The sequence below is a fragment of the Oryctolagus cuniculus genome, chromosome X, assembly GCF_051225735.1.
Source record: "Oryctolagus cuniculus isolate XC-2025 breed Fujian yellow rabbit chromosome X, ASM5122573v1, whole genome shotgun sequence".
NCBI lineage: Eukaryota > Metazoa > Chordata > Mammalia > Lagomorpha > Leporidae > Oryctolagus > Oryctolagus cuniculus.
Window position 1 is genome coordinate 82,130,188 of NC_142888.1, and position 25,489 is coordinate 82,155,676.

Below are 25,489 nucleotides of genomic sequence, written 5' to 3' on the forward strand. Positions count from 1 at the left end.
TTGGACAGCACAACTGGCATTAGAACCTGATGAAAACCCAATTCCCAGCTCTGTGCTTTCACTTCATAAAAGCTTTGATAAGAATATTTGCTTAGGGAGAGAAGACAGAAGAGGCTCATGTCAAGCCAGGACATGGTCACAGACCTGACTCTCCCCTGAATGTTCTCCAAACTGTACAAACTACAACAGTTTTATAACATAGGACCGTGAGCCACCAGATTTGCAGAGGCCAAATTTCCCTTTTCCTAGATGGGAGTCTGTGCTTGCCCCTTACTGGAATGCAGAGAAAAAGCCTACAGCACAAGCTCAGTTAACAGATTGAAAAACTAAATAAGGGCCACTGAGCTGATCTGAGAACTAAGAGTTCACTGGGAATTGGTTCCCGTGGCATCAAAGTGTGGGAGTTGGACAGAATATTCTAAGATCCTCCCAATTCTGATAGAGGGAACAGAATTTTGGTGTATGGAGGAAACATGTTAGCAATATTTGATTCAATGCAATATTTTCTGCATTTTAACAACACTATTTAATCACGTGGGAGGATATTAGAGATATGTTAAATACTAAGTTGTAAAATTGTATATAGTTGCTATCTTTTTAAAAAAATATTTATTTGAAAGGCAGAGTCCCATAAAGAGAGGGAGTTGGGCTGGCACTGTGGCACTGTGGATTAAGTTGCTGCCTGCAGCACTGGCATCCCTTATGGGTGCCTGAGGGTTCTGGCTGCTTCACTTCTGATCCAGCTCCCCGCCAGTGCGCCTAAGAAAGCAGCAGAAGATGGCCCAAGTGCTTGGGTTCCTGTACTCACGTGGGAGACCCAGTAGAAGCTCCTGGCTCCTGGCTTTGGACTGACCCAGACCTGGCTGTTGTGGCCATTTGGGGAGTGAATTAGTGAACAGAAGACCTCTTTGTGTGTGTGTCTCTCGTGTAACTCTGCCTTTCAAATAAATAAATAAATCCTTTAAGAAAAAAGACACACAGAGAGGGATAGAAGGGGAGGGGGAGGGAGAGAGAGAGAGAGAGAGAGAGAGAGAGAGAGAGAGAGAGAGAATCTTCCATCTGTTCGTTCATTTCCCAAATGGCCACAACAGCAGGAGATCAGCTAGGCAAAAGCCAGATGCCTTTAACTCCATTCAGGTCTCCCAGGTGGGTGTAGTGGCCAAACTACTTGGGCCATCTTCCACTGTTTTCCAGGTGCATTAGCAGGGAGCTGGATCAGAAGTGGAACAGCCAGGATTGGAACTGGCAGTAATATGGGATGTTGGCATTGCCAAAAACTGCTTTACCCGCTATGCCACAATGCAGGATCCACAGTTGATACCTGAGGCTGACCAGGGACAGTACCTGCATCAAGGCCATGGTTGTTCCTCTGGCAGAGTAGCTCACTCCATTCCATGACAGGCACTATCAGCCCTGAAGTACACAGGAAGGGCTTTAGAACACTCACAGAAAGTCACATCAAGCTGTCATGGGCCTTGGTCTGAGCCTTACAACAACATTTACACATTTGGAGGAGACATAGTTCCTGGACGCCGGATCTATTATATTTTGACATCCTTAATGTAAGAGGTACTCTTCTATTCCTGATAAACAGTGAACTGTGGGGAGTTGTTGTGAAGGTAAGTCCATGGCATTCAAAGTTTTCTTCTAACTGTAGAATTTTCACTCTAAGAGAAAATGTTCTGAGTCTCAGGTTGATAAACACATGCAAAGTACGGATGTCCCAGATAAATAGGGTTTGGCTCTATAATGTGGTCCAATCAGCCTGTTGTCCCTCAATTTCACTCCAGATCATACATAGGGATCCAAAAAGTGTAACTTGAGAACCATTGCTGTTAAGTCTCTGGAGGTCATTAATATCATATGAGCTGGTCAGTTTTGCGTGGTAGAAAGATTATTTGGGTTGGGAAGATATCTTGAAGAAGACTACTATAAAGTCAGACATTCCAGTTAGGAAAAACTTATAGTGATCCAGCTGAGAGATCATGAGAATTTAGAAAAGCAACAGTCAAGATGCAAAGGAGTTAATAGATGACAGAGAGTGTGGACATAGAACGATTAATAACTGTGGAAGGTGAAGGGGATAATGGAGGGATCTTGGATGACTAAGGTTTCTGCTTTAGTGAAGTCAAATTATATAAAAAGTCACATTGAGTTTTGGACATGTTGACTTGGAGGTGCCTATGGAATTTCTAGGCACAGACAGCCTGGACATTTGATAAACAAACCTAGGGCTTTAAAGAGAGATCTCTGTTGGAGTATAAATCTGGGAGTCATAAACACATAGGTAATAGATGAAGCCACAGGCAAGGATAAAATTGACAAGAAAAATGTGAAGTAGTAAGAATGAGAGAGAGAGAGAGAGAGAGAGAGAGAGAGATTGATTGATTGATTCCTGGGAGCACTCATTGCAGGTGTGTGCGAAGGAGCTTGCTCAAGAAGTAGCCAAAATGGTTAAGTTAAGCCTCAGTAGGTTAAGCCACCACATGTGGCACTGGCATCCCATCTGGGCACCGGTTCGAGTCCCAGCTGCTCCTCTTCTGATCCAGTTTTCTGCTGTGGCCTGGGAAAGCAGTAGATGATGCAAGTCCTGGGGCCCATGCACCCACGTGGGAGACCTGGAAGAAGCTCCTGGATACTGGCTTTGGATAGGCCAAGCTCCAGCCGTTGTGGCCATTTGGGGAATGAACCAGAGGATAGAAGATCTCTCTCTCTCTCTCTCTCTCTCTCTCTCTGTAACTCTGCCTTTCAAATAAATAAATAAAATCTTTAAAAAAAAGAATAAGGAGCTGCCAAAGAACTACAAGGTGAATCAAGAAAGAATAGTGTCATGGAACCCAAGTGCTAATGAAGTTTTGGGAAGACAGGCAATATAAATGAATGACTCAGAAACACCAAGTAACATAAGACTGAGATTTTGTCAGTTACAAAATCCTGGGTGTCCATGGCAAAACATGTTTCAAGATAACAGGAACCAGATTCAAATAGACTGAGGAAGTATAGTATAAGGATAACCAAACAAGAACAGTGACACATTAGAATGGCTGGAAAAGATGCATTATGTGATTTAAGAAGAAGAAGAAATTAAGGGAAGCCAGGAGGAACTGATATTCAGGAAGACCTTAGTTCGGTCAAGAGATGAGAGATTAAATGAGGTGGGAAGGAAAGCATAATTAGAATGAAGAAACTATGTATAAGCTGTTGCCATGACAATACTTGAGTTTAATATTTCAGAGGTGGGGAAGTCTGTATCAGTGACAAAATTCAAGAGCAAGTAATGGGGACAGAAGATGAAAAGGAAGGACAGATGGGGGTGAATAGACATAAGTAATGTCAAGGAAATTCCAACTGTGAGTCACACCTTATCCCCATTCTGTATCCAGAACCCTCCCTTCAAGGACTCACCATCTCATTCAGTATAAGGGCCAGAGTCCTTGCAATTTCCTTTGAGGCACAGTGAGACCTGTCCCCATGTTCCCTCCCTAACCTCACCTTATAACTCAGCTTCAACACTTCTGTCTTAGGACATTTGCACTTGCTGTTTTCTCTGTCACATTCCCACACAAGACATTTAAATGGGTGGTAGCTAGTGAAAGCTACTCTGGTCAAAATTTCTTCCCTCATATTTGTTTATTTTTATTTAATTTTTTTAAAAATGTTTATTTTTATTTTAAAGGCATAAACACACACCGTGAATGGAAAGGAGAGAGGCTTCCACCCGCGGTCTCACTCCCCAAATGTCTACAACAACCAGAGCTGGGTCAGGCAGAAGCCAGGAGCCTGGAACTCAATCTGAGTCTCCCACACAGAGGGCAGGGACCCAAGTACTTGAGCCAACTCCTACTGCCTCCCAGAGAGGCATATTATCAGGAAGCTGGAAAGTGAGGCAGAACTTGAACTCAGGCACTCCACTATGGGTTGCTAGCATCCCAAGAGGCATCTTAACCACTGTGCCAAATGTTTGCCTGCTTCCCTCAGATTTAAAACCTATCCCTCATGCTCAAGTTGACTTACCTCAAACGGTAGAGTTAGAAACATACCAGGGGATTACAATTCAAGCCCATCAAGGTGGCATGAACCAATGCCATCTCACCAGTCCAAGTGATCAATTTCTGTTCACAATTGATCATACTGATAGGACTAAGAGCCAAAGGGATCACATAAACAAGAATAGTGTCTGCAAATACTAGCTGATAGAATAAAAAAGGGAGAGAATGATCCAACATGGGAAGTGAGATACACAGCAGACCCATAGAATGGCAGATGTCCTAAACAGCACTCTGGCCTCAGAATCAGCCCTTAAGGCATGCGGATCCGGCTGAAAAGCCCATGAGAGTATTTCAGGCATGGAAAGCCAAGACACTCTGGGGGAAAAAAAAAAAACCTAAATGAAAGATCTCCGCGAGTGAGATCCCAGGGGAAAGAACGGGTCATCAAAGAAGGAGGTACCTTTCTCTGAAGGGAGGAGAGAACTTCCACTTTGATCATGGCCTTGTCTAAATAGTATCAGAGTCAGTGAACTCAGGGGGCTTCCATAGCCTTGGCAGCTCATGACAAGAGCCTAGGGTGATTACTGATGCCATAAACAAGAGTGTCAATTTGTTAAGTCAACAACAGGAGTCACTGTGCACTTACTCCTCATGTAGGATCTTTGTCCTTAGTGTGCTGTACATTGAGATTTAATGCTATAACTAGTACTCAATCAGTATTTTTCACTTTATGTTTCTATGTGGGAGCAAACTGTTGAAATCTTTACTTAATGTATGCTAAACTGATCTTCTGTATATAAAGAGAATTGAAAATGAATCTTGATGTGAATGGAAGGAGAGAGGGAGTGGGAAAGGGGAGGGTTGCAGGTGGGAGGGACGTTATGGGGGGGGGGAGCCATTGTAATCCATAAGCTGTACTTTGGAAATTTATATTCATTAAATAAAAGTTTAAAAAAAAATAAAACCTATCCCTCTTTCTCAACAGTCCATACTTCACTCTCAACTTAATTTTTTCTCCACATTGTTCATTACTAGTGGACATTTTATGTATCACCCTTATTTGTTTATTTATTGACTGGTGGAATACCTCCCCAGTTACCACCCTCCTGATCAAAAGCTTCTTGAGGGCAGGAAATTTTGTGTACTTGTGTCCTGCTGTACTCGGATGCCTAGTACAAAAACCCCAGTGCCAGGTACATTGAAACTCCAAAAATATTTGTCCAAGGAAAGTAGGAATCATGAGTCTAGGATGTTGGATGGATTATCCACAGAGCACTAAAGTCATCCAGGATCAAAGCATGGCTTAGGTTGAAGAGGAGACTACTAAACCAGGAAAAGTGTGAGTGAATGAGAAAGATAAAGTTGGCAGAAGTCTGTACAGATAACACGTGCCTCAAAGGAGTATTTATTTATTTCTGTTTTAAAACTATTTTTAGGGGCCGGCACTGGGGCTCACTAGGTTAATCCTCTGCCTACAGTGCCCACATCCCTTATGGGCGCCGATTCGAGTCCCGGCTGCTCCACTTCTGACCCAGCTCTCTGCTATGGCCTGGGAAGGCAGAAGAAGATGACCCAAGTCCTTGGGCCCCTGCACCCACATGGAAGACCAGGAGGAGGCTCCTGGCTCCTGGTTTCGGATCAGCACAGCTCTGGCCGTTGTGGCCATTTGGGGAGTGAACCAACGGAAGGAAGACCTTTCTCTCTGTCTCTTCCTCTCACTGTCTGTAACTCTAACTCTCAAATAAAATAAATAAAATCTTTTAAAAAACTATTTTTAAAACAATACATTTTCTTTGTATTTAATCTTGGAATCTGCCAGGTTTTATTTATTTATATTTTTAGGATGGACCCAAAAGGCCTGAAAATAGTTTTGGTGAAACAGGAAAGCGTGGACATCACCCTTCAGCTCTGTGGAACATGCGAGCCAGGAAAGTGAGCAGGCTACGCTTGATAAAGCTGCAAGAGAACTGACATGCCCATTAAGGCAAGCACATCTCAGCAGTTGGAACAGCTGACTGCACATTACCATTATCTGGACTCACTCTTATAAAAGCACAGAAACTCAGGCTCTCCTTGGGTCAACTGAATCAGAATCTCTGAAGACGGGGTTTGGGCTTCAGTCCTTGTTATAAAAGCTCCCCAGGTGACACTAGCATGTAGCCAGCACTGAGGTGTGCTGGTGTAGACTACAGTGCAAGAAGGTGAATAGCCAGAGGAGTTTGTTGATGTGCAACATAGGTCTCAAAGGACTCAAACAAAAAGCCTGGGAGAGAGAATGGAGTGTGAAGAGAAAGTGTAGATGTGTATGGGGATGAGACTTCCCAGGAGAGGAAAGGGACTTACATTTTGGGGAGAGGCACTAGGAGGAATTGAGAGGACTTCAAATTCTGAGTTGAGCCATTTGGAAAGTGCTAATTCCTACCAAGGGCCAGCCAGTTCCAGATTTGGGGAAGGAAGAAGGTATGGCCAGGACCAAGGGTGATGTGGGTGGGAATGTGTTTTATTGCTTGGAGGCCTTGGAAAAACCAGAAGAGAAGCAAACCCCTTGATGTTTTGATGTCCATTGCTGGCAGCTGTGTGTTCTATAATTGATAACCAGGTTAGTCTTGGGTCTCCACCAGTAGAGGTGAAAAATGGGGAAGTGGAGCGCCATAATGGTGGAGCTGCTTAGATTTACACCCCTAGATACCTACAGGAAGGTGGTGTCCATGCTCCCCAGGTTACCAGGGATAGATGCAGAGCAAATTCTGTTATGTAGGGAGCTAAACTAGCTAGGCCAGGATCCAGTGTCTGGGGGCAGGGAACTGCTGACTGCCCTTAATCCCACTGAGATGCTAAATCCACACTCATCCACCAGCAACACCTCTGGTTGGCGCTTAGAGTAGAGGTCAAGGTCCAATTCAGTTCATCTGAGAAGTAACCTCAGAAGCCTGCTAGCATACAGCATTGTTGCCTCTTCAGATTAACTCATCATACACGCCCCCTTGAGGTCTTCCTTAAAACGGCTTGCACTGTCAGATCAGTTAAAATTCACTGCTCAAATGTCATAAAATCTAGCCTCCTGACTCTTCCCACTTCTTTTTTAAGATTTATTTATTTATTTGAAAAGCAGAGTTACAAGGAGGTAGAGAGAGAGAGAGAGAGAGAGAGAGAGAGAGAGAGAGAGGTCTTTTATTCGCTGGTTCACTCCCTAGGTGGCCACAATGGGGCCGAAGCCAGGAGACTTTTCCAGGTCTCCCACACAGGTGCAGGGGCCCATGCTTCCCCACGTCCACTGGTTTGAAGGACTGTTAAGCTTCCTCTTCATTGACCTATCCCTGGATTTTCCCCAAAGGAGAGAGCAGGGATGAGCTGGATTGTATCTAAGGAGGTGGCTATATTTACTTTCATTTCTAGGGCTGAGCTCTAAAGTCATTATATCTCAAAATATGATCCATGGCCATGCCCAGGAAGTCCTCTGCCCAGCAAGATATCCAAGACAGGGAGGAGGGAAGGGAGGCAGGGGACCCATACCCATATCCAGAAAAATCTTGTGCTCTCTTCATTAAATTTAGCTAGCATGCTTACTGCTTGGGAAAAAAAGAAATGTTCCATGGATCATCTGCAACAGAATTACCCAGGATGCTAATAAAAATACAGATTCCTGGGATCTCACTTCAGAATTGCAAGATCAAAGAACTCTCTGCTGAATGTCTTCGGGGCGGAGGCGGGGGACAGTATTCACTGGTTTGTGTCCAGGCTGCTCTACCTCTGATCTACATCCCTGTTGATTCGACTAAGAAAGCAGTGGAAGATGGCCCAAGCGCTTGGACCCCTGACACCCTCGTGGGGGACCTGGATGAAGCTCCTGGCTTCAGCCTGGCTCAGCCCTGGCCATTATGGCCATTTGGAGAGTGAACAAGTGGATGGAAGAGCTCTCTCTCTTTCTCTCTCTGTTTTTCTCTTCCTCTGCTTCTCTGTAGCTCTGCCTTTCAAATCATGAATCTTAAAAAGAAAGAACATCTGCAGGAATTGCACAAAAGCTGTAACAGGGCACTCCTTTTGTTTGGTCTTGTTTGGGCATGGTAACCCAGCTATGCAAGGGTACTCCAAAAAGTTTATGGAAAGTGGAATTAAAATAAAAGCTTATTTGGTGCAAAAACTGTGAAATTCACATGTGTTTTTCCCATAATACACATTCCCATGAACTTTTGGAAGGCCCCTCATATTCTATTTGTGACAGAAATAAGACTCCATAGTAAGCTATACGCAGTTTGTGTTCCAGATGCCACATGTTGAAACTCATGGTAGAGAGGCTCCACACTTCTGTGAACAACTCAGGCCCTTAGACCACTTACAGTCCTCTGCTCTGCCCATACTGAACCAGCCTACACACTCCTAGTAGGCCATTTTTTCTGTGGCCATGCAGCCTTTACTGCACTACTGAACGATGTTGTGCAAGCAAAGGTTAGGTTTATGCTGTGCACCAAGCAGACACAACAATTGTTCAAAAAGTGATTAGTGATTGAATGAAGTCCAAAGTCTATATCAAACCCCATATCCCTTCAAGTGTGTCATATTTGTTCTTATAAAAGCATAATCCCGAGTAAGGTCCCATGCCTGAGTGAGAAGAGTAGAGTTGAAAGAGAAAGGAATTCCTTCCTTTAATTAATTAATCAGCATTCAATACACCATGTCTTGGATTCTTTGGGGGATACAGAGATGAGTAAGATATAGTCGGTGTTCTCTAAGTGTTTAAAATCTTCTCAGGGAGACAACAAATACTCACATTAATTATCATCAAAACCAGGTACTGTAGGATATACACTAAACAAGCATTACAGATCAATGTGGTACAGGAAGCTGGACAAACCCTGAATCTGCTTCAGGACATCCTAGCGTCTATAAAAGGTACCACTGTCCATCAAGTGGCTCAGGCCAGAAACATGGGAGTCTTCTTTGATTCCTCCCTCCTCTCAGCCCCCATATCCAATCCATTACCAAGTCTTTTAGGTTCTAGCTAGAAAATGTATCCTAAATCGGCTAACTCCTTTTCATGGCCACTGCCATCTCTAGTTTAAGACATTAGCATCTTTCTTCCTAGACCAGACTTTATTCCCATATGGTTATGGCAGCCTAACTTACTCTTCTTTGTCTCCATCTCCTCCCCAGTTCAATCTTATATAGTATCCAGAATGGTATTTTTAAAAATACAAATTACATTCTTTCAATTCCACACTTAAACATTTTAGCAGTTTCCCAATGCACTCTGCATAAGGGGAGAACCCATTACAGTGGCTTACAAGGTCCTGCTTGGTCTCCAATCTGATTGAGCACCATGTTCTCCATGGTTGACTGTGTCCTTTAGTTGCTTGAATATGGCAAGCATCTGCCTCAAGGTCTCTGCACAAGTTGTTCCCTCCGCACAGAATACTCTTTGTTAATATGTATTCATCTTTTAGGCCTCAGATTAGATGTCCTTTCTACCAGAAAGGCCTTTCATCATGCTATGCCCCAATCTCAATTAAGTCTCCCTTTTTATTGTCTCTCATACCACCTTGTTCTTTTCTTTCCCAACATTTATTACAATTTATAATTACATATGTCTGAGTTAATTTGTTTAATGTGTATCTTCTTCACTAGACTGTGAGCTTCATGAGAACAAGGGCTGTGTCTGTTTCATTTAAGTGTCTAGCACAGTACCTAGTGGAAAATAGATGATCAACTTGCATCCTGGCAATGCACGTATGAAAGAATAAAGGAATGGGATAAAGAAGTGAAAATGGTCTAAGAAGGATTTTTGGAGATGGAGTAGGAAAACACCATGAACAAAGATATAAAAATATGTGTGTAATATATGTGTTCTGGGGACAGGAGTATCCCAATGTGGCTAGAATATGAGGTATGTGTTAAGTAGATACTATTGGGAATATACATTAGAGCCATTTATAAGAGTGATAGGTTGGAATGATAGGTTGGAAAGTTAAAACCCGAGGCTAAGAAGTATGAACTTCATAGTAACTTCCTCCCATGCCTCTATGCTGCCTTGATCCCAGCGACTCCCCCAAGCATCCAAGGTGGACAGGATATACCACTCCTCCTCAGTTGCAAGTACTTAGGTATAGCATGACCCTCCTGTCTGCAGCCATATCCAGGGTCTCAGCAGGGTTCAGAATGAGCAATGTCTCCTGTACCCAAGAACCTGGGAGGAAAGTGGGAGTGATGAGGAAAGACTTGTGTCAATGTACATCCAAAGTGTACCAGGTCATGCAATGCCTTCTGTATATTCACTAAGTGTCTGGCTTTCTACCTGGCACCTTAATATGCAGCTAGTCTAGTACTAATAACAGCACTTTTATACAGTTATTATGAAAATTAAATGAGAGAAAATATATGACATCTAGCATAGGGCCTAGTACATGGTAAACAATAAATATTAACTGCTATCATCATTCCTCCTCTGTAAAATGGGGAAAATAGTAGTGCCTGCTTCACAGGGATGTTTTGACAATTAAATGAAATAATACTTATAAATGCTTAGCACAGGGCCTAACACATAAAAAGTACTTAATAAATGTTAACTATTGTTACTGTCATTCATAGCATTCAAAGCAGCAATAATGATATTAGATAGTTCAAGCAAGAAATAATGATGCCCTGGGTGGAGAGGGGACTGATGTTGTGGTGCAATGGGTTAAGTGGCTGCCTACAATGTCAGCATCCCTTATCAGCACAGGTTCAAGTCCCAGTTGCTCCATTTTCAGTCCAGCTCCCTGCTAATGTGCCTGGCAAAGCAGTGGAAGATGATTTAAGTCCTTGGACCCCTGCACCCATGTGGAAGGCACGGATGAAGCTCCTTGCTCCTGGCTTTGGCCTGGCCCAACTCTGGCCATTGCAGCCATTTGGGGAATGAACCAGTGGGTGGCAGATATTCTCTCTCTCTCTCTCTTTCTCTCTCTCTCTCACCTAACTTTCAAACAAATAAATACATCTTAAAAAAAGAGAGAGAAAGAATGGGGACCTGAAATAAGGCAGAGTCATTGAGGGACCCACTGAAGGTACAATTTGCCTGGAGAGGTCACTGTGAAGTCACAGAGATGGGAACTAGCTACAGAGAAATGCCCCGAGACTGGAACCCAGGGCAAGTTGCCTGCTCAGCAGGTTGAGGCAGCTGATGTCCTGGACATGACCCTTCTCAAGGTAGGTCCTGTCACCAGGGCTTAATCCCCAGCTCCATTGATCAGGTAGGAATTGTCACTATGGCAGCATGTAGTTGCCTCACTTGAAGTATTACTTGGGGAGGAGGCGAAGGGCTCTCTGGCCGGTTGTCTTGGAGGAATCCAGAAGGGAATACATGGTTGGCAGGGCTGACAGGAGAGGCATGGGAGTAGAGGACCAACAGAACTTCGAACTGCACCAGCCAGCTACCTGTGAGAGTTGCTAATCAGGATATGCTTTGTCCTCATTTTTGTTACTTTATGAACCATTCTGATGCACAGGGACCCAGATGTTCTCCAAGATCATCCCACATGACACTGTGTAGTGCTTTCCCAGGAATCTTCTCAGGACCAGGAGCATCCTGTGTGAACAGGGCAGCCCAAACAATGTACATCTCATGGGCATCAGAAACTCCTGCTGGGGTGGGAGCTAGGCCCCAAAATGGCAAAGTCATGGAGAGGCCTGTGGCAAAAGGACTTACAGGGCCAATGGGGACAGCAGCAACTCACTGATAGTAGTAACACCTTATTAAACACTTCGAGGTAACAGACAGTATCCTGAGAACTTTGTAGGAATTATCTGGGTTATTCCTCTGAAAGCCTTAAGAGGTAGTTACTATTATTATTCCCATGACACAGGTGAAGAAACTGAAGTGTAGTGAGGCTACATGACTGTCCAAATTGCCTGAGCCAGGGTTCAACTCTCTCCATGGAGCTTCACTGGCTCATCATATAAATTATGAAAAAAAAGCCGCTGCCAGGGCTGGTGCTGTAGCATGGTAGGCTAAGCCTCTGCCTGTGGTGCTGGCACCCCGTGTGGGTGCTGCTTCATGTCCCAGCTGCTCCTCTTCTCATCAAGCTCTCTGCTATGGCCTGGGAAGTCTGTGGAAGATGTCCCAATTCCTTGGGCCCTTGCACCTATGTGGGCGACCCAGAAGTTCCTGGCTCCTGACTTTGGATCAGCCTAGCACCAGCTGTTGCAGCCATTTGAGGAGTGAACCAGTGGATGGAAGACTTCTCTCTGTCTCTCCCTCTCTCTGTCTGTAACTCTACCTCTCAAATAAATAAATAAAACATAAAAAATTTTTTAAAGCTAATAAGAAAAAAATCAGCAAACATTGCATCTTTAAAAAAAAGCAGTTGCCATAAGTGGCAGTGCATAAATGGGTACTATCTATGGAACAGACATATATGATCCCTTTGATACCGTATCACAATTCTGTGAGGTAGATACTGATATTATGCCTTACAGTTTTTAGAGTTGAGGCCACAAGGTGGTTAAGAAACTGTCCAAAACCATGTAGCTAGTAGGTGATAGAGTGGGACTTTAAACCTAACGAAATGATCTCTTCAATCTTTGTGTCACCTTTTCCTTTCCTCCAGAACAGCTCTATTGCTAAGAAAATCCAGAAGGTACCCACATTCATATATCTTAGACCCTTTCCTTTCAAAGTACAGATGGTCCCTGACTTATGATGGTACAAACTTATGGTTTTCCAACTTTACGATGGTGTAAAAGCCATATGCATTCAGTAGAAACAGTACTTTGGGTTTGGAAATTGGATCTATTCCCAGGCTTTGCAGTAAGACTCTCAAGATGCTGGGCAGCAGCATCAAGCGCAGCTCCCAGTCAGCCCCACCAGCACAAGAAGAAACAGCCAATACTCTACAGTGTGCTGTGTTGCTAAGCTAGGATGTTGGGGTAGGTTAGGTATATTAATTGAATTCTCCACTTGATGATATTTTCGATTTATGATGGATTTACATGGACATAAAAGGCAAGCAGCATCTGTTGTCTGTTTTCAATACCACCTCCATAGGGAAGGGAAAATGAAGATCATTACAGATGGAAGAACGGAGGCCCAAAGAGGCAATGACTTTTGGTCATCTGACATGGAACAAATGACTGAAGCCTTGATGATGTCTGTTGATTCTCATAACTGAAAAGAATAGCGCCTGCGGCGCCAGCACCCCAGGTTCTGGTCCCAGTGGCGGCGCCAGTTCTGTCCTGGTTGCTCCTCTTCCAGTCCAGCTCTCTGCTGTGGCCCAGGAGTGCAGTGGAGGATGGCCCAAGTGCTTGGGCCCTGCACCTGCATGGGAGACCAGGAGGAAGCACCTGGCTCTTGGCTTCGGATCAGCGCGGTGCACCGGCCGCAGCGGCCATTGGGGGTTGAACCAACGGAAAAAGGAAGACCTCTCTCTCTCTCTCTCTCGCTGTATACTCTGCTTGTCAAAAAAAAAAAAAAAGAAGAAGAAGAAGAAGAATACAGAGACAGGCACTGCAGAAAATGGGTGCAAGCCCTCCTCTGAGGGTTCCAACTCAAAGGGTACTTCCAGAGAAATTATAGCCAATACAAGTGATTTCCAGGGAAGTGCCAAGAAAAATAAAACAAATGGTCCATTTTTGTGCCATAATGTTCAATCTCTCCATACCCTGCACTACAGTCAAAGTAAAAAGCTGGGTTCCTTCAAATGAGGCATTTGTTTAGAGTTTAAGGAGAGACCTGGTCATGTGAGTATATTCTTGAAATTGAAGTGCATGATTTGTTGTGCTCATGAGTTTGAGTCATATCAATCCTAGTTCAACGAGTATGTATTAGTCAATGTCAAATACCCCTTGCTGCATGTTGCAAGTCTGATAATGCAAATCAGGTAGGAAAGACTTGGGTGAGCTGGAAACACAAAATTCAAGCCAACAGGACTGTTGTTCATCCTCTTTTGGGCTCTTCCCTGGCTTTCTCCCCTGACCCAGTCCTCCATCAGCTGAGAACATCTATGAAGCCACTCCCTACCACCCAGAGTTTGTCTTTCTGATGGGAGTAGTAGGAGGAAAACAAAAAAAATATGTTTCACATTCTCATGAATCGTGAAACTAACAATAATCACAGGCGTGTCCAGAACTTACTTCTCATTGCCAACATTTACAGATGTCCTCAGTTATCAATCCTTAAGAATCAAACACAGTTTCCTAGCCCCATGCACACAATAATACACAATATTTCTGGCAATCTTAAGGCTGCCATTAAAATGAATCCCCTTTTCTTGGTTGGTGCTTAAAGTGACTTCAGGGTTCAGACTCATCACACCCAAGAAAATCTGTTCCTTTATACATTCCTGCTTGATATAACTGAGTCTAATTACCATGGGAGCCCTCAATAGCAGAATACTCTGTTTAACCATTGAGGTCCCAGAACCAGATAGACTCTCCATCTGCGAGAACTTGTGCTAGTCACTTAGCTTCTCTGAGCTTCTGTTTCCTCTTCCATAAAACAGAAATGCTAATAGGATCTACCTGACAAGAGTTATGGAGGGGGTTAAATAAGATAACAGATGCAGAAAGTAGCATAGTACCTGACACAAAGCAAATGCTCAGGAAATGTTAGTTATATACGTAAAAAGGAAGACTGGCTGTCTCTGGAAATTTGCACTGGAGAAGCATTCCCCTACCTCCAACTTCCCCTGTAGTGAAATGAAGGGTTAAAGATTAAGACACAAAGAAGTATGGGGGGAGGCAAATGGATGCGGAGTCCTTTCCTTTTGGCATTTAGAGGGAAAGGTGGCATTGAGAAAGTTCTTATGGCTGAAGGCAATAAAATCAGTGTTGTCATCAAGGGAGAAGGTATTTGAAATGTAGGGGAGATAGAGAAAGTTAAGGTGCTAAAACTAGAGTGTGGAGAGCCCATGCAGCAGGAGAAACCCATTGTAATATAGTGAGTTTAATGAAGGAGAAAGACAAAAATTAAACAAGTCAAACAAGGAATGGAAATTTGAAGCAGGAGTCAAAGGAGAGGTTGGGTGGAAATGGTCTAAGAGTTCTGGAAACCACCCTGTCCTTTCTCAGTCAGTAATGCTTTTACTAAAGGTTTGTGCCAAAGGGGAGAAAAACCTCTTGAAATATTCTCATTATGGAATAACTGGCCGGTTTTTCCATCCAAACCTGCTCTTATTAAAAAGAACACTCTGCTCCCTGTTCACCTCTTCAGAAACCAGCCCCAGGGAACTAGGTCAAAAACTGGTCTCCCTAACTGCTGTCTCATATCCTAGGTTTCTAAGCCAGAGCTACTGGGAGACCTGGACTTCCCCACTTTAGAAAATACGTTCATTCCCTCCAACCAGAAAGCCCAGGAGATCTTGTCTCTAGAATGTTACCTTAGGCAGGGGTTACAGTCTCTGGAATCATCTAAGAAGCTAGTGAACAAACAGATTTCCCAGGTCCACCCTTGGAGATTCAGATTCCATTGGTTGAGGTGGGGCCTCCAATATATTTTTAAAAAATGTCTCAGATGATTCTGTCACAAAGCACACTTTGACTCTGGAGATGAAAGTGCTCTGTTTAAATGGCGGGAACTGCAATATCTATCATCTATTCCTACCTATACTCTCATTTTTTTATATGAGGAATCATGCTCACAGACATTTAAGCACTCCTAATGAGTGACAAAACCAGAGCCAGAATACAGGTCTTCTGCCTCCCAGATCACTGGAAGCTCCGTTTAAAGACTCCCTTTGCCCCTTTGTTAATGAGGTTCTCCTTTTTGGATTTGGTATACAGACAAATGTCCCCTCCTGATTTTCATCAGAGTTAAAAAGCAATGATACCTATATGCAATCATTCATCAGGAAAAAGTAACTATGACAGCTCTCAGTTCTACTGAAAGCACCATAGTTTTCAAAAGAAAGGCTCATCTTTACTCTTATGATCATCTGAGAGGAGAAATGAAGCATATGATTTATGTGTAGAAACCATATTTGTGGCTGTAGTGTTTCAGTTTTAAATTATTCAGCATTGAGGAAGAGGCACCCTACTTTAAAAGAGGACAATCATTAGCTTAACAACTAAAACCATTTTCTCAAGGCAGTAAAGATTAATAATTTTATTATCTGGCCATCAGTTCTCCTCTGAACTACTCTTACTCTAGTATAAACCCTTAAGAGGAAAAACAAAACCCCAAATATTAGATAGGATCTAGAGCCATTTGCCAAATACCAAGATTTTGAGGTAAGCGGGAAACCACAACTCATAAATGGCAATAGTTCAAGTAATCCTAATTATTCCTTTGGGGACAATAACCCACCCATCTTCTGACAGCTCAGAGGCATCCAAGGGTTGGGCTATTCCAGTACCATACCAGGTGAAGTGAACAATTGGTAAACACAAAGGACATGCTGAAATCTATTGAATTAGGACATTTCATTTTAAAGGCATACAAACCCTTGCTCAGAGGAGATAAATTGCCCCATTTTTAGCCCACGAGTGTAAAGGGGTACATCAGGGACCTTGGCAATAATTTCCAGCTCTCAGAGCATTTTTCTTTTCCAGATGTGTTTGCCATCTCTCAAATGGTAAGTAACAACTGTCACCACTCTTTCTTCTTCCCCCATTGCTCTACCACCCCTAAAGGATTTTAAGGTTACTACGGTGCTCTTCAGACAACAGACAACAGATACTCTTAAGCCACACAAAGGACCATTCTGTTTTCTCTCCTCTCCTAATTCACAGACCCTATCATTGGTCTAAAGAAAACACCAAATCCTCTTGACTGGATTTGGATGTTGGCAGAAAAGAGACAGAAGATGAAGCAAACCTAGGCAGAGAGGGGAAGAGCTACACCTATACTTGTTTGCCAGTATTCCCTATGCAGAGAGTGACATCACTGTTTATTTCTGTTAGAATAACTCCTCATGGGAGAGCCTCAAACTTTTCTTCTTTACAGAAAGCCAAATTAGATAGAAGCTCCTCCTTACTCAACACAACATTCAGCCTCTGGAAAATTCTGGAACCAATCTACATGACATTAGAGGTCTGTGAAGATGCAGCGGTAGCATTTTTCCAAGTATCTTCAGACAAGCTCCAAAGTTAGTTCATCACTGCCTGCTGCTATGGCTACTGCCAGCAGAGATGACCCTAAATGGCTATTCATTTCACAGTGAATTTAGGGGGATTTGATGTTGGAAAATGCTTTCGACACAGTTCTAGTTTGAAATGAATTTAAAAGCATGTTTGCTTAAATAATTGAAGGTGAAACATGTATTACATGTGTTCCATGTACAGTTAGGGATTTCTGCTCCCAGCCTTTCGTGGTGTCAAATGTGCATTTCTTCCTAGCACTTGACTTAGGATCCCCAAATTGAATTATCAGAAGACATCAAGATGAGGGCCAAAATATTATTTTCTATGCTGTGGTTAGGGTGTAAATTAGTAGAAACCTTTTATAAAGCAATTTGGCAGTATCTAGAAACAGATTAACAAAACAAATCAAATCCTAGGAATTTATCTTAAGGAAATAAAGAGCTAAATGCATACAATATAGTACAAGTATGTTGAATTGTAGCATTATTTGTGAGCTCATGAAGGAATTGATGGACAATTATGATTTTTTAAATATCATAAGCATTTCTGTATGACTAAAGACACCCAAATCAAAGTTAAAAAAACAAACAATAAACTGCTTAATATATTTGCAAAGTAGATAACAATTAATTATTATCCAAAGTATATAAAAAGATTCAATTTATCAAAACGGTAAAGAACAACTTGATAAAAAATAGGCTAGGATACAAAACAGCAACACAGAAGAAGAAATACAGATGGCCAATAAACATATGAAAAGACGTTCAACCTCACTAGTACTGAAAAAAATGCAAAGTGAGAGGAGATTTTTTTCACATTTCACATTGTCAAAGATTAAAAAGATCAATAATATCTGAAATTGGCAAGGAAGGGCGTGGAGAAACAGCCATTGTTGGTGGAAATGTAAATCTCTGTAGCCTTCCTGAAGGGCAATTTGGCAGGCTCTATTAAAATCAGACATGTGCAAACCAAACTGTGTGAACTGACAATTGTTCTACTGTGAATACAACAGAACTGACTGCAATTGTGTGCAGAGAAGCATGTACATGGAGGTGTGCACTATTGATAATATAAAAAAGATAGAAATAATGTGAAAATTCATCAATAAAATTTGGTTTAAAATGTAAGGCACAATCATAGAAGGAAATACTACTCAATTATTAAAAAGAATGAAATAGCTTGATGTACACTGTCAGGCAAAAGCCTCCAGACACATAGTTCAATACAAAGCATGTTGTATGTGGAGCTTGGTCACATCTTTGCTAACTAATGCAATTAGTACATATATGAATATTGATAAACAAAAAATGCTCAAAGTGATACCCACCAAACTGTGAACATGGTAGGGTATCTGTGTTGGAGGGGCCATGAACATTCTACTTATTTCTATTTTTATAAGCACAAATGAGCATGTACTCTTTCGATAATAAAAATGCTTTTGTAAAACAAAAGTAAGGCATGCTGTGCCACTCCTCCACAATGTCCAGCTCCAACTTCCAGCCTCTAAAGATGTCCTTTCCAAGGATAAAGTGCCCTGGCATCTAAAACAACTTCTAATAACCAAAGGCATGAGCTTTTGCTATTTAGAGGTTTAACTAGGGTAAGAAACTCTGGAGATGGGGCCGGCCCTGTGGCGCAGTGGGTTAAAGCCCTGGTCTGAAGTGCTGGCATCCCATATAGGTGCCAGTTCTAGTCCCAGCTGCTCCACTTCCAATCCAGTTCTCTGCTATGGCCTGGGAAAGCAGTAAAGATATCCCAAGTCTTTGGGCCCCTGCACCTGCGTGGGAGACCCAGAGGAGGCTCCTGGCTCCTGGCTTCAGATAGGCACAGCTCTGGCAGTGTTGGTCATTTGGGGAGTGAACCAGCAGATGGAAGACCTCTCTCTGTCTCTACCTCTCTCTGTAACTCTGTCTTTCAAATAAATAAAATAAAATCTTTTAAAAAATGAAAAGAAAAGTGATAGTTGTAGTGTGTTACCTGTTGTGGAAGAAGTGGTGAACACACTGAATTAAAAAAAAAAAAAAAAAAAAGAAACTCTGGAGAGAAGCAGGGGACTGTCCCATTCTTCTGAAAGAGTTTTCATTTCATTCAAATATGACATGATTGAAACTCTTTTCTGGACCTGCCTCCTCTCCCATCCTCCCAAATCCGCTACCATGCCTCTCCTCTTCTCTCCATCACTCTCCTTTTTTTTTTTTTTAAAGATCGATTGAATGATTGACTGATTTGAGAGGTGGAGTTACAGAGAGAAGGAGAGGCAGAGAGAGAGAGGTCTTCCATCCACTGGTTCACTCCCCAAATGGCCCCAGTGGCCAGAACTGGACTGATCCGAACCCAGGAGCTTCTTCCTCTCTCCGACATGGGTGCAGGGACCCAAGGACTTGGGCCATCTTCCTGCTTTCCCAGGCCATAGCAGAAAGCTGAACCGGAAGTGAAGCAGCCGGGACTCAAACCAGTGCCCATATTGTATGCCAGCGCTGCAGGCAGAAGTTCAACCTACTATGCCACAGCACCGGTCCCCTCCCCCCATCACTCTCTTTCATAAGGTTAGGGGGAGGGGATATGATTAACTCATTTCAATTCCTTTTCTGTTTTTGCCTCAAGTTCAGATTCAATACCATTTTTTTCACCCTAACTCTCCCTCCCCTAGTCTATTTAACACACATTCATCAGGGTATTCTTATTACTCCCAAGCTAAGGTAGACAATTCCATTTCTGGGAATCTTTAGTATGTAGGGAGCATATATAAGTGCACCTACTCTAAGCTGTGTACCATAACCAACAGCAAATACAACAGGAGGTCTGGATCTAGATAGCCTTGAAATTATATGCACATGTTAGTGGGTGTAGGATCTTCTCTGCAGAGTGCATCAGTAGCTTTCACTATTCTTTCAAGGGGGTCCTTGACCCACAAGAAGGTTAAAAACCAACAAGATAGGGGACTTGGGATGACTGGATCACTCAGTGAGATTCTAAGTTGAAATGCTCAGTTCTCAGATTTACAACTCACTACCTGAGTCAGACAGCTACACTCTTAGAGGACTGGAGATGGAGAAAGAAGCATGGCTATTTAGGGCTCCACACTGCTTGGGCCTAGACCTCCAACCCACACTTTCCTGAACAACACAAGAAGGTGGCTAAGGTCTAGGAGATCATTGGGAGGAGGTAGCAGATCCAAAATGTAGCCATTTTAGCCATTAGGATGATTTCTGTCATGTGGTAGCTGTGTGACCTTGGACTACTCACTCCACTCTCTGGTCCCCAATTCCTCATCCAAACAGAAGGGTTGCACCACACAAAGTTGAAAAGACATTTGTAACTACCATTCTATGAATCTCCTCTACAGCAGGCTTTTCAGACAGATAATAACTTCCCACCTGCCAGCATCACACAGTCTTAAAGTCACATCGTTCTTCTTGTGGCTAAAAGAAATCTTTCTGCAACTGAAGCTGGCTCCTTTGATGCTGAGAAGAGCCAATCCATAGACAGAACACTACAGAACCAGTAACTCAAATGCCTCCACATCAGTCAACATCCCAAACCAGTTTGTAACAAGTATTAGCCATTAATTATCAAGAGCTCTATATTCAAGGCTGCTTGTAAAGAAAGGAGTTCAGGGGGATTAATAGGCATCAGGGGAATCAGGAAGGGTCAATAGTCACATGTGTGCTATTTCCTTTGCCTTTAAGGCTCAGCTTCCCATTGACAAAATGGACCCCTGCAACTAGCGTTCAAGAAAGCTTTCCTGTGAAAAGGATTCCAGCCCAGATTGGGTGTTAGGACCACTGGAAGATAGCTTCCAAGATGGCCCTTTAGGACCGCCTCAAAAGATAATAAAAGCAACTTTCCTACTCAACTTAATTCCCACCCCCAGGGTTTTCTGGTCAGCAGGGTGTGTTCAGATTGATGGGCTTTCTCTGAAGGCTATGCTGATGATACCTCTGGACCAGGAAATTAAAGGCCACATTGAAATTTTCAGGAAGTGAAAGGAAATAAGCCCAGAGAACTGAGTCACCCAAGGTTGAATGAGGATAGGTCTTTGCAGTCAAAGCAGAGCAGAGAACTGAGGCAGTCTGCCCAATAACTCAGCAGAAAAAAAAAAAAAAAAAAAAAAAAAAAAAAAAAAAAAAAAAAAAAAAACAGGATTTGGGCCTGAATTATCAAGATAATTGCTTTAATTCTCCACTTCCCTTCCATAATAACCTTCGGTTTATATAGAGCCTTTCTTCTAAGGAACTCAAAATACTTGCAGAGATATTATCTTAGTTGTCATCACACCATCACAGTCAGTGAGAGCAGTGATGATTATCAGCCTCACTTTAGGTGGTGGAGGGAAGAAAAGCCTAGAGGGATAGAGCAAGTCATCCAAGTTCATCTTTCATCCATGTTTACCCAGAAAGATACCAACGGCCTCCAAACTCAGTGGAGAATGCTCTTGCCCAGTGATGCCCTAAGAATGTGCCTCTCCACACCAGTCCAGCCAAGTGCTTGTTGGAACACTAGGTTCTGTGAGCAAGCACATCTGAGAAATACTGCATATTTTATTCTCCTGGAGAGTCACGGTATATGCTAGCCTAGTAAAGGCTTTTAGAAACCCTGCAGTAAACAAACCTGTTTTCTGTTTAACCAAGAATTTCCCATACTTAAGTTGATCACAAAACTCCCTTTCTCTGGGCCAGTGTTGTGGTGTAGCAGGTAAAGCCATTGCCTGCAATGTCAGCACCCCATATGAACACCAGTTCGAGTCCTGGGTGCTCTGCTTCTGTTCCAGCTCCCTGATACCTACATGGGAGACCTGGAGGAAGCTCCTAGCTCCTGGCTTTGGCTTGGCTCAGCCCTGAGCGTTGCAGCCATTTGGGGAATGAACCAGCAGATGGAAGATCCCTCTCTCTCTCTCTCTGTCTCTCTCCCTCCCTCCCTCCCTCTCCATCTTTTCTCCCTTTTCTCTCCCTCTCTATCTCTTTCAAATAAATAAACCTTTAAAAAAAACTCCCTTTCTCTCCTCCCTTCCTCACCCCACCTATCTCTCTGAGCTCCCAACATTCTATGAAACTAGTCTTCTTTGGAAGCCACACTAGGAAGCACTTGATCTAGCCACTAAAATTATCAGAGTATCAGCACAGCAGACAGCTCAATTCCATTCCTGCCCAAGTTGCATGGGATGTTTCCTAGAGATATTGCCTGACACCTTCTGGTCTCATCAGCCAGAGGGCACAGTACTTTGAATGCACCCAAAAGACCCTAGTTCATCATCTCCTCTGCAGCACAGAATTGACCAGACTAGGAAGAAAGTCGATTCCAGCTCACCTACTTCTGCTGGCATTCCTTTCAAATAGAACCCAGGGCTATTTTTGGTCTTCATTTAGGAAGGGAGGTGCTCAGAATGCTGATCCAAATCCTCACAGCCAACACTCTTCACTAGCATAATTTTGTGACCAGGCACTTCTGGTTGAAAACGTCAGTGTCTTGGTCTCACTCCTGGTGCAATTCATCAGCCAATCAATCAGCACCAACAGGAGATTCAGAATGTGCCCCTTCTGCAGCTTAATTGCATGAATGTTAAAGTAGTCATTATATATCCATTCCCAAACTAACGTATAGCACCAAAATCTTGTGCTATTGGTAATTACCAGTGACACCATGAAAAGTATCTAAAATTTAATAGTCCCTGAAGATTCTGTCCTAGTTTGTATTTTATACACAATGCAAATGATAAAAGATTATTGTCAATGGATTTAATATGTATTACTACCATTTTTATATGTCTTTAGTATTTAATAAACCAGTATCATAAGGGAAAATGCTTGCATTGGAATTGGCAAGTTGTACAAAAAGTAAATGTAATGCAGTTATACCACTGACTATGTGAAAATTTCTTTGTAAATGGATTTTTGGTTAAAAAATCACCATAAAGCTCAGAGAGACACTGTTATTCAACATTATCTGATTAGGAATCCTTTTGTAAAAAAACGAATTCTGCAATATGAATACTATCCATTTAGTTCATTTGCCTTGTAAATCCATATTTACATAAATCAGATTTGCTTAAAGCAAAAAGCACTAATATTAATAAATGACCTAGACGTTTCTTAAGATATGGATGTTTTGTGATCCATATCAATCTGCAATACTGGTTGCTTTGGGGTTCGCCCTTAATCATCATCTTAGTCCAGAGAGACTCATTGTGAGTTTGTGAGAATTTGACAGTAATACTTCAGACTCCCTGCAGTCTTACTTAACTATGACCTCTCTGCCTGCATAATGCTTTTGGTTCAACTTAGGATACTATTCTCCACTTAGCCACCTGGTGGATTAATTCTTCCAGACTATTCAAATGTCACCTTCCCTGTGAAGCCTTCCTGGATAGTAACCCCCATCCCCTACCAGGCACCCATCCTCCATGCTGTCACAGTATCCTGCCCATCCCTTGTCATACTCTACTCTAATTGTCTGTTTACATGCTCTATTTTGCCTACCAGACTGTGCACTCCCTGAGAGCTGAGATGATGTTTTATTCATTTCTTGAGTTCCAATACCTAACATTACCACTGACACATAGCAGGTGTGCAATGAATACTGGTGGTTTCACTGCTCACTCCCCTAACTGTACATTTCTGGGTCCCGAAAGACAATGCTTTACTAAAATCACAAATAAAAATGTCAAAGAGAAAGTTTAGAGATTTTGTTCATTTTTATTGACCTCTTTTATCTTTGATCACAAACAAAATGACCATATCAGTTCACACCTTAGGGTTCAAGAGGAAAAAAAAAAAAACTAACCTCCAAACCAAATTCTCAACTAATACATAGATTCATTCCATCTGTTCCTTTTTCTCCAAACATACAGCGACATCCCAGCACACCACTAACTTCACCGCAGTAAGGCAGACATAAGGATTCACTAATTAAAGGGAGGTGGGGAAGGCACTGCAGGGGTCACGGTAAGAGCTTTAGATCCTCATTGGCTGAGAGAGGGAAGCCTGGTAAGAAAGTTGGGCATCTTTGGGGGAACAATAAAGATGTCCAGCAGGGCTTGGTCAATCTGGCTGAAAATTCCACATCCACAAAGTCTTAAGCAACTGCTGCAGTTGAGGGTATTTCTACCACTTTGAAACCATCATTATCCTTCCAAAATGGGCAGAACAGGTTGGACCTGATCCGCCTGCATGTTGCTACAGTCTGGCTTGGCATGGGATGAGACCCAAGGACATCTAATGCCAAGAGTAGCCCAGCCCCACGGCAAGACACACACGCACGCGCGCACACAAACACACACACACACACACACACACACCCCATTCCAACTCACACTCACTGGATCCCACACAAACCCGCACCATCTCCTCAGCACACACCATTGAATTCCTGTGTGCCCAGTCACACACACAGGGAGTGCCCCCTCACATTCTGTCACTTCCCCAGTCTGCCTGGCCCACACCCCACCCCGCCGGCAGACTGCAGCCTAGCCTGGAGCTGGAAGCTGGGGCGGACGGGTTTTTGTTGTATGTAACAAAGCCCCAGGCATCCAGGTGCCCCGCAGGATCGACTCCATCCTTCTCTCCCCACCCCCATCCCTGAGCTTCCAGAACAAGAGAAAGCTCAGCCCTGGGAAGTGAATGCGGAGAATGGGGGCGCAAAGAAAAAGAGCTTTAGAGGTGGGCGGGGGTAGAAGTCCAGGCAGCTTCATGGCTCTCTCGCCATGAACCAAGAAGGACCGCGGACTGGCAGAGACTGAGCTGCCTTCCCACCTTTCGCCCCTCATCTATTCATAGAGCCAGACTGAAAACAGAAATAATCTACCCTCCCGGCCGCCCTGTGCCCTCCCGGCGTCTCTAGAAATCCCGGGTGCTCCAGCAGCAGGCAACAAAGCGCCCCCCGCCACAGACCTGTTCCAGCCTCTTCGTGGCCGAGCGAAGGGGAGCCTCTGCTGAGGGTTCTGCCCTTCGCTGCTGGGCAGGAGGAGCTGAGGATAGGAGGAGGAGCAGGAACTGGGGGAGGAAGGAGGACGAGAGGGGATAGGAGATCACAGCGGCGGCGGCGGCGGCGGCGGTGCTAGGAGGAGGAGGAGGAAGGGGAGAAGGAGGGGGCTGCTTCTGTGGCAGCTGCTGAGGATGCTCCGGCGAGAGGCAGGGCTGAGTGTGCGGGGTGTGGGCTCACGTGCGCCCCATAGCCCAGGGATGCGCGCGCGTCTGGGTGTGTGAGAGCATCTGGGTGTATTTTGACTGTGATTATTTCAATTCCGACCTAGTCTGGAACTTGTGGTTCCTGCAGCCAGGCGGAAGTGAAACCTTCCAGTCTCTCAAGCCTGATGGTGCGGGCAGGGGGCTGGCGGGGTTGGGGGTGGGGGAGCGAGGGCGGGGAGAAGATGCCCGCAATTCTTCCTTCAGTATTCTTTCTGGGCACTGGTAGCATATATCCGCACATATTTCTAGAAACCCCATAGCCAAGGAGAA

General features: G+C 43.5%; 1 protein-coding gene across 4 annotated transcripts in view; it reads right to left on the bottom strand.

Annotated features, from left to right (window-relative positions):
• PAK3 (p21 (RAC1) activated kinase 3) overlaps positions 1-25,164 on the bottom strand; it is a 278,956-nt gene extending 253,792 nt beyond the window's left edge. For 2 of the 4 annotated variants that reach the window (XM_089324112.1, XM_089324114.1), the window contains exon 1: positions 24,923-25,061. The gene's annotated coding sequence lies outside the window, so the exon portion shown is untranslated. Of the gene's footprint in view, positions 1-24,922 lie in introns of all 4 variants that reach the window. The other 2 variants (XM_089324121.1, XM_070067235.2) reach the window with 2 other exon arrangements.
• Between the last annotated feature and the right edge of the window lie 325 nt (positions 25,165-25,489).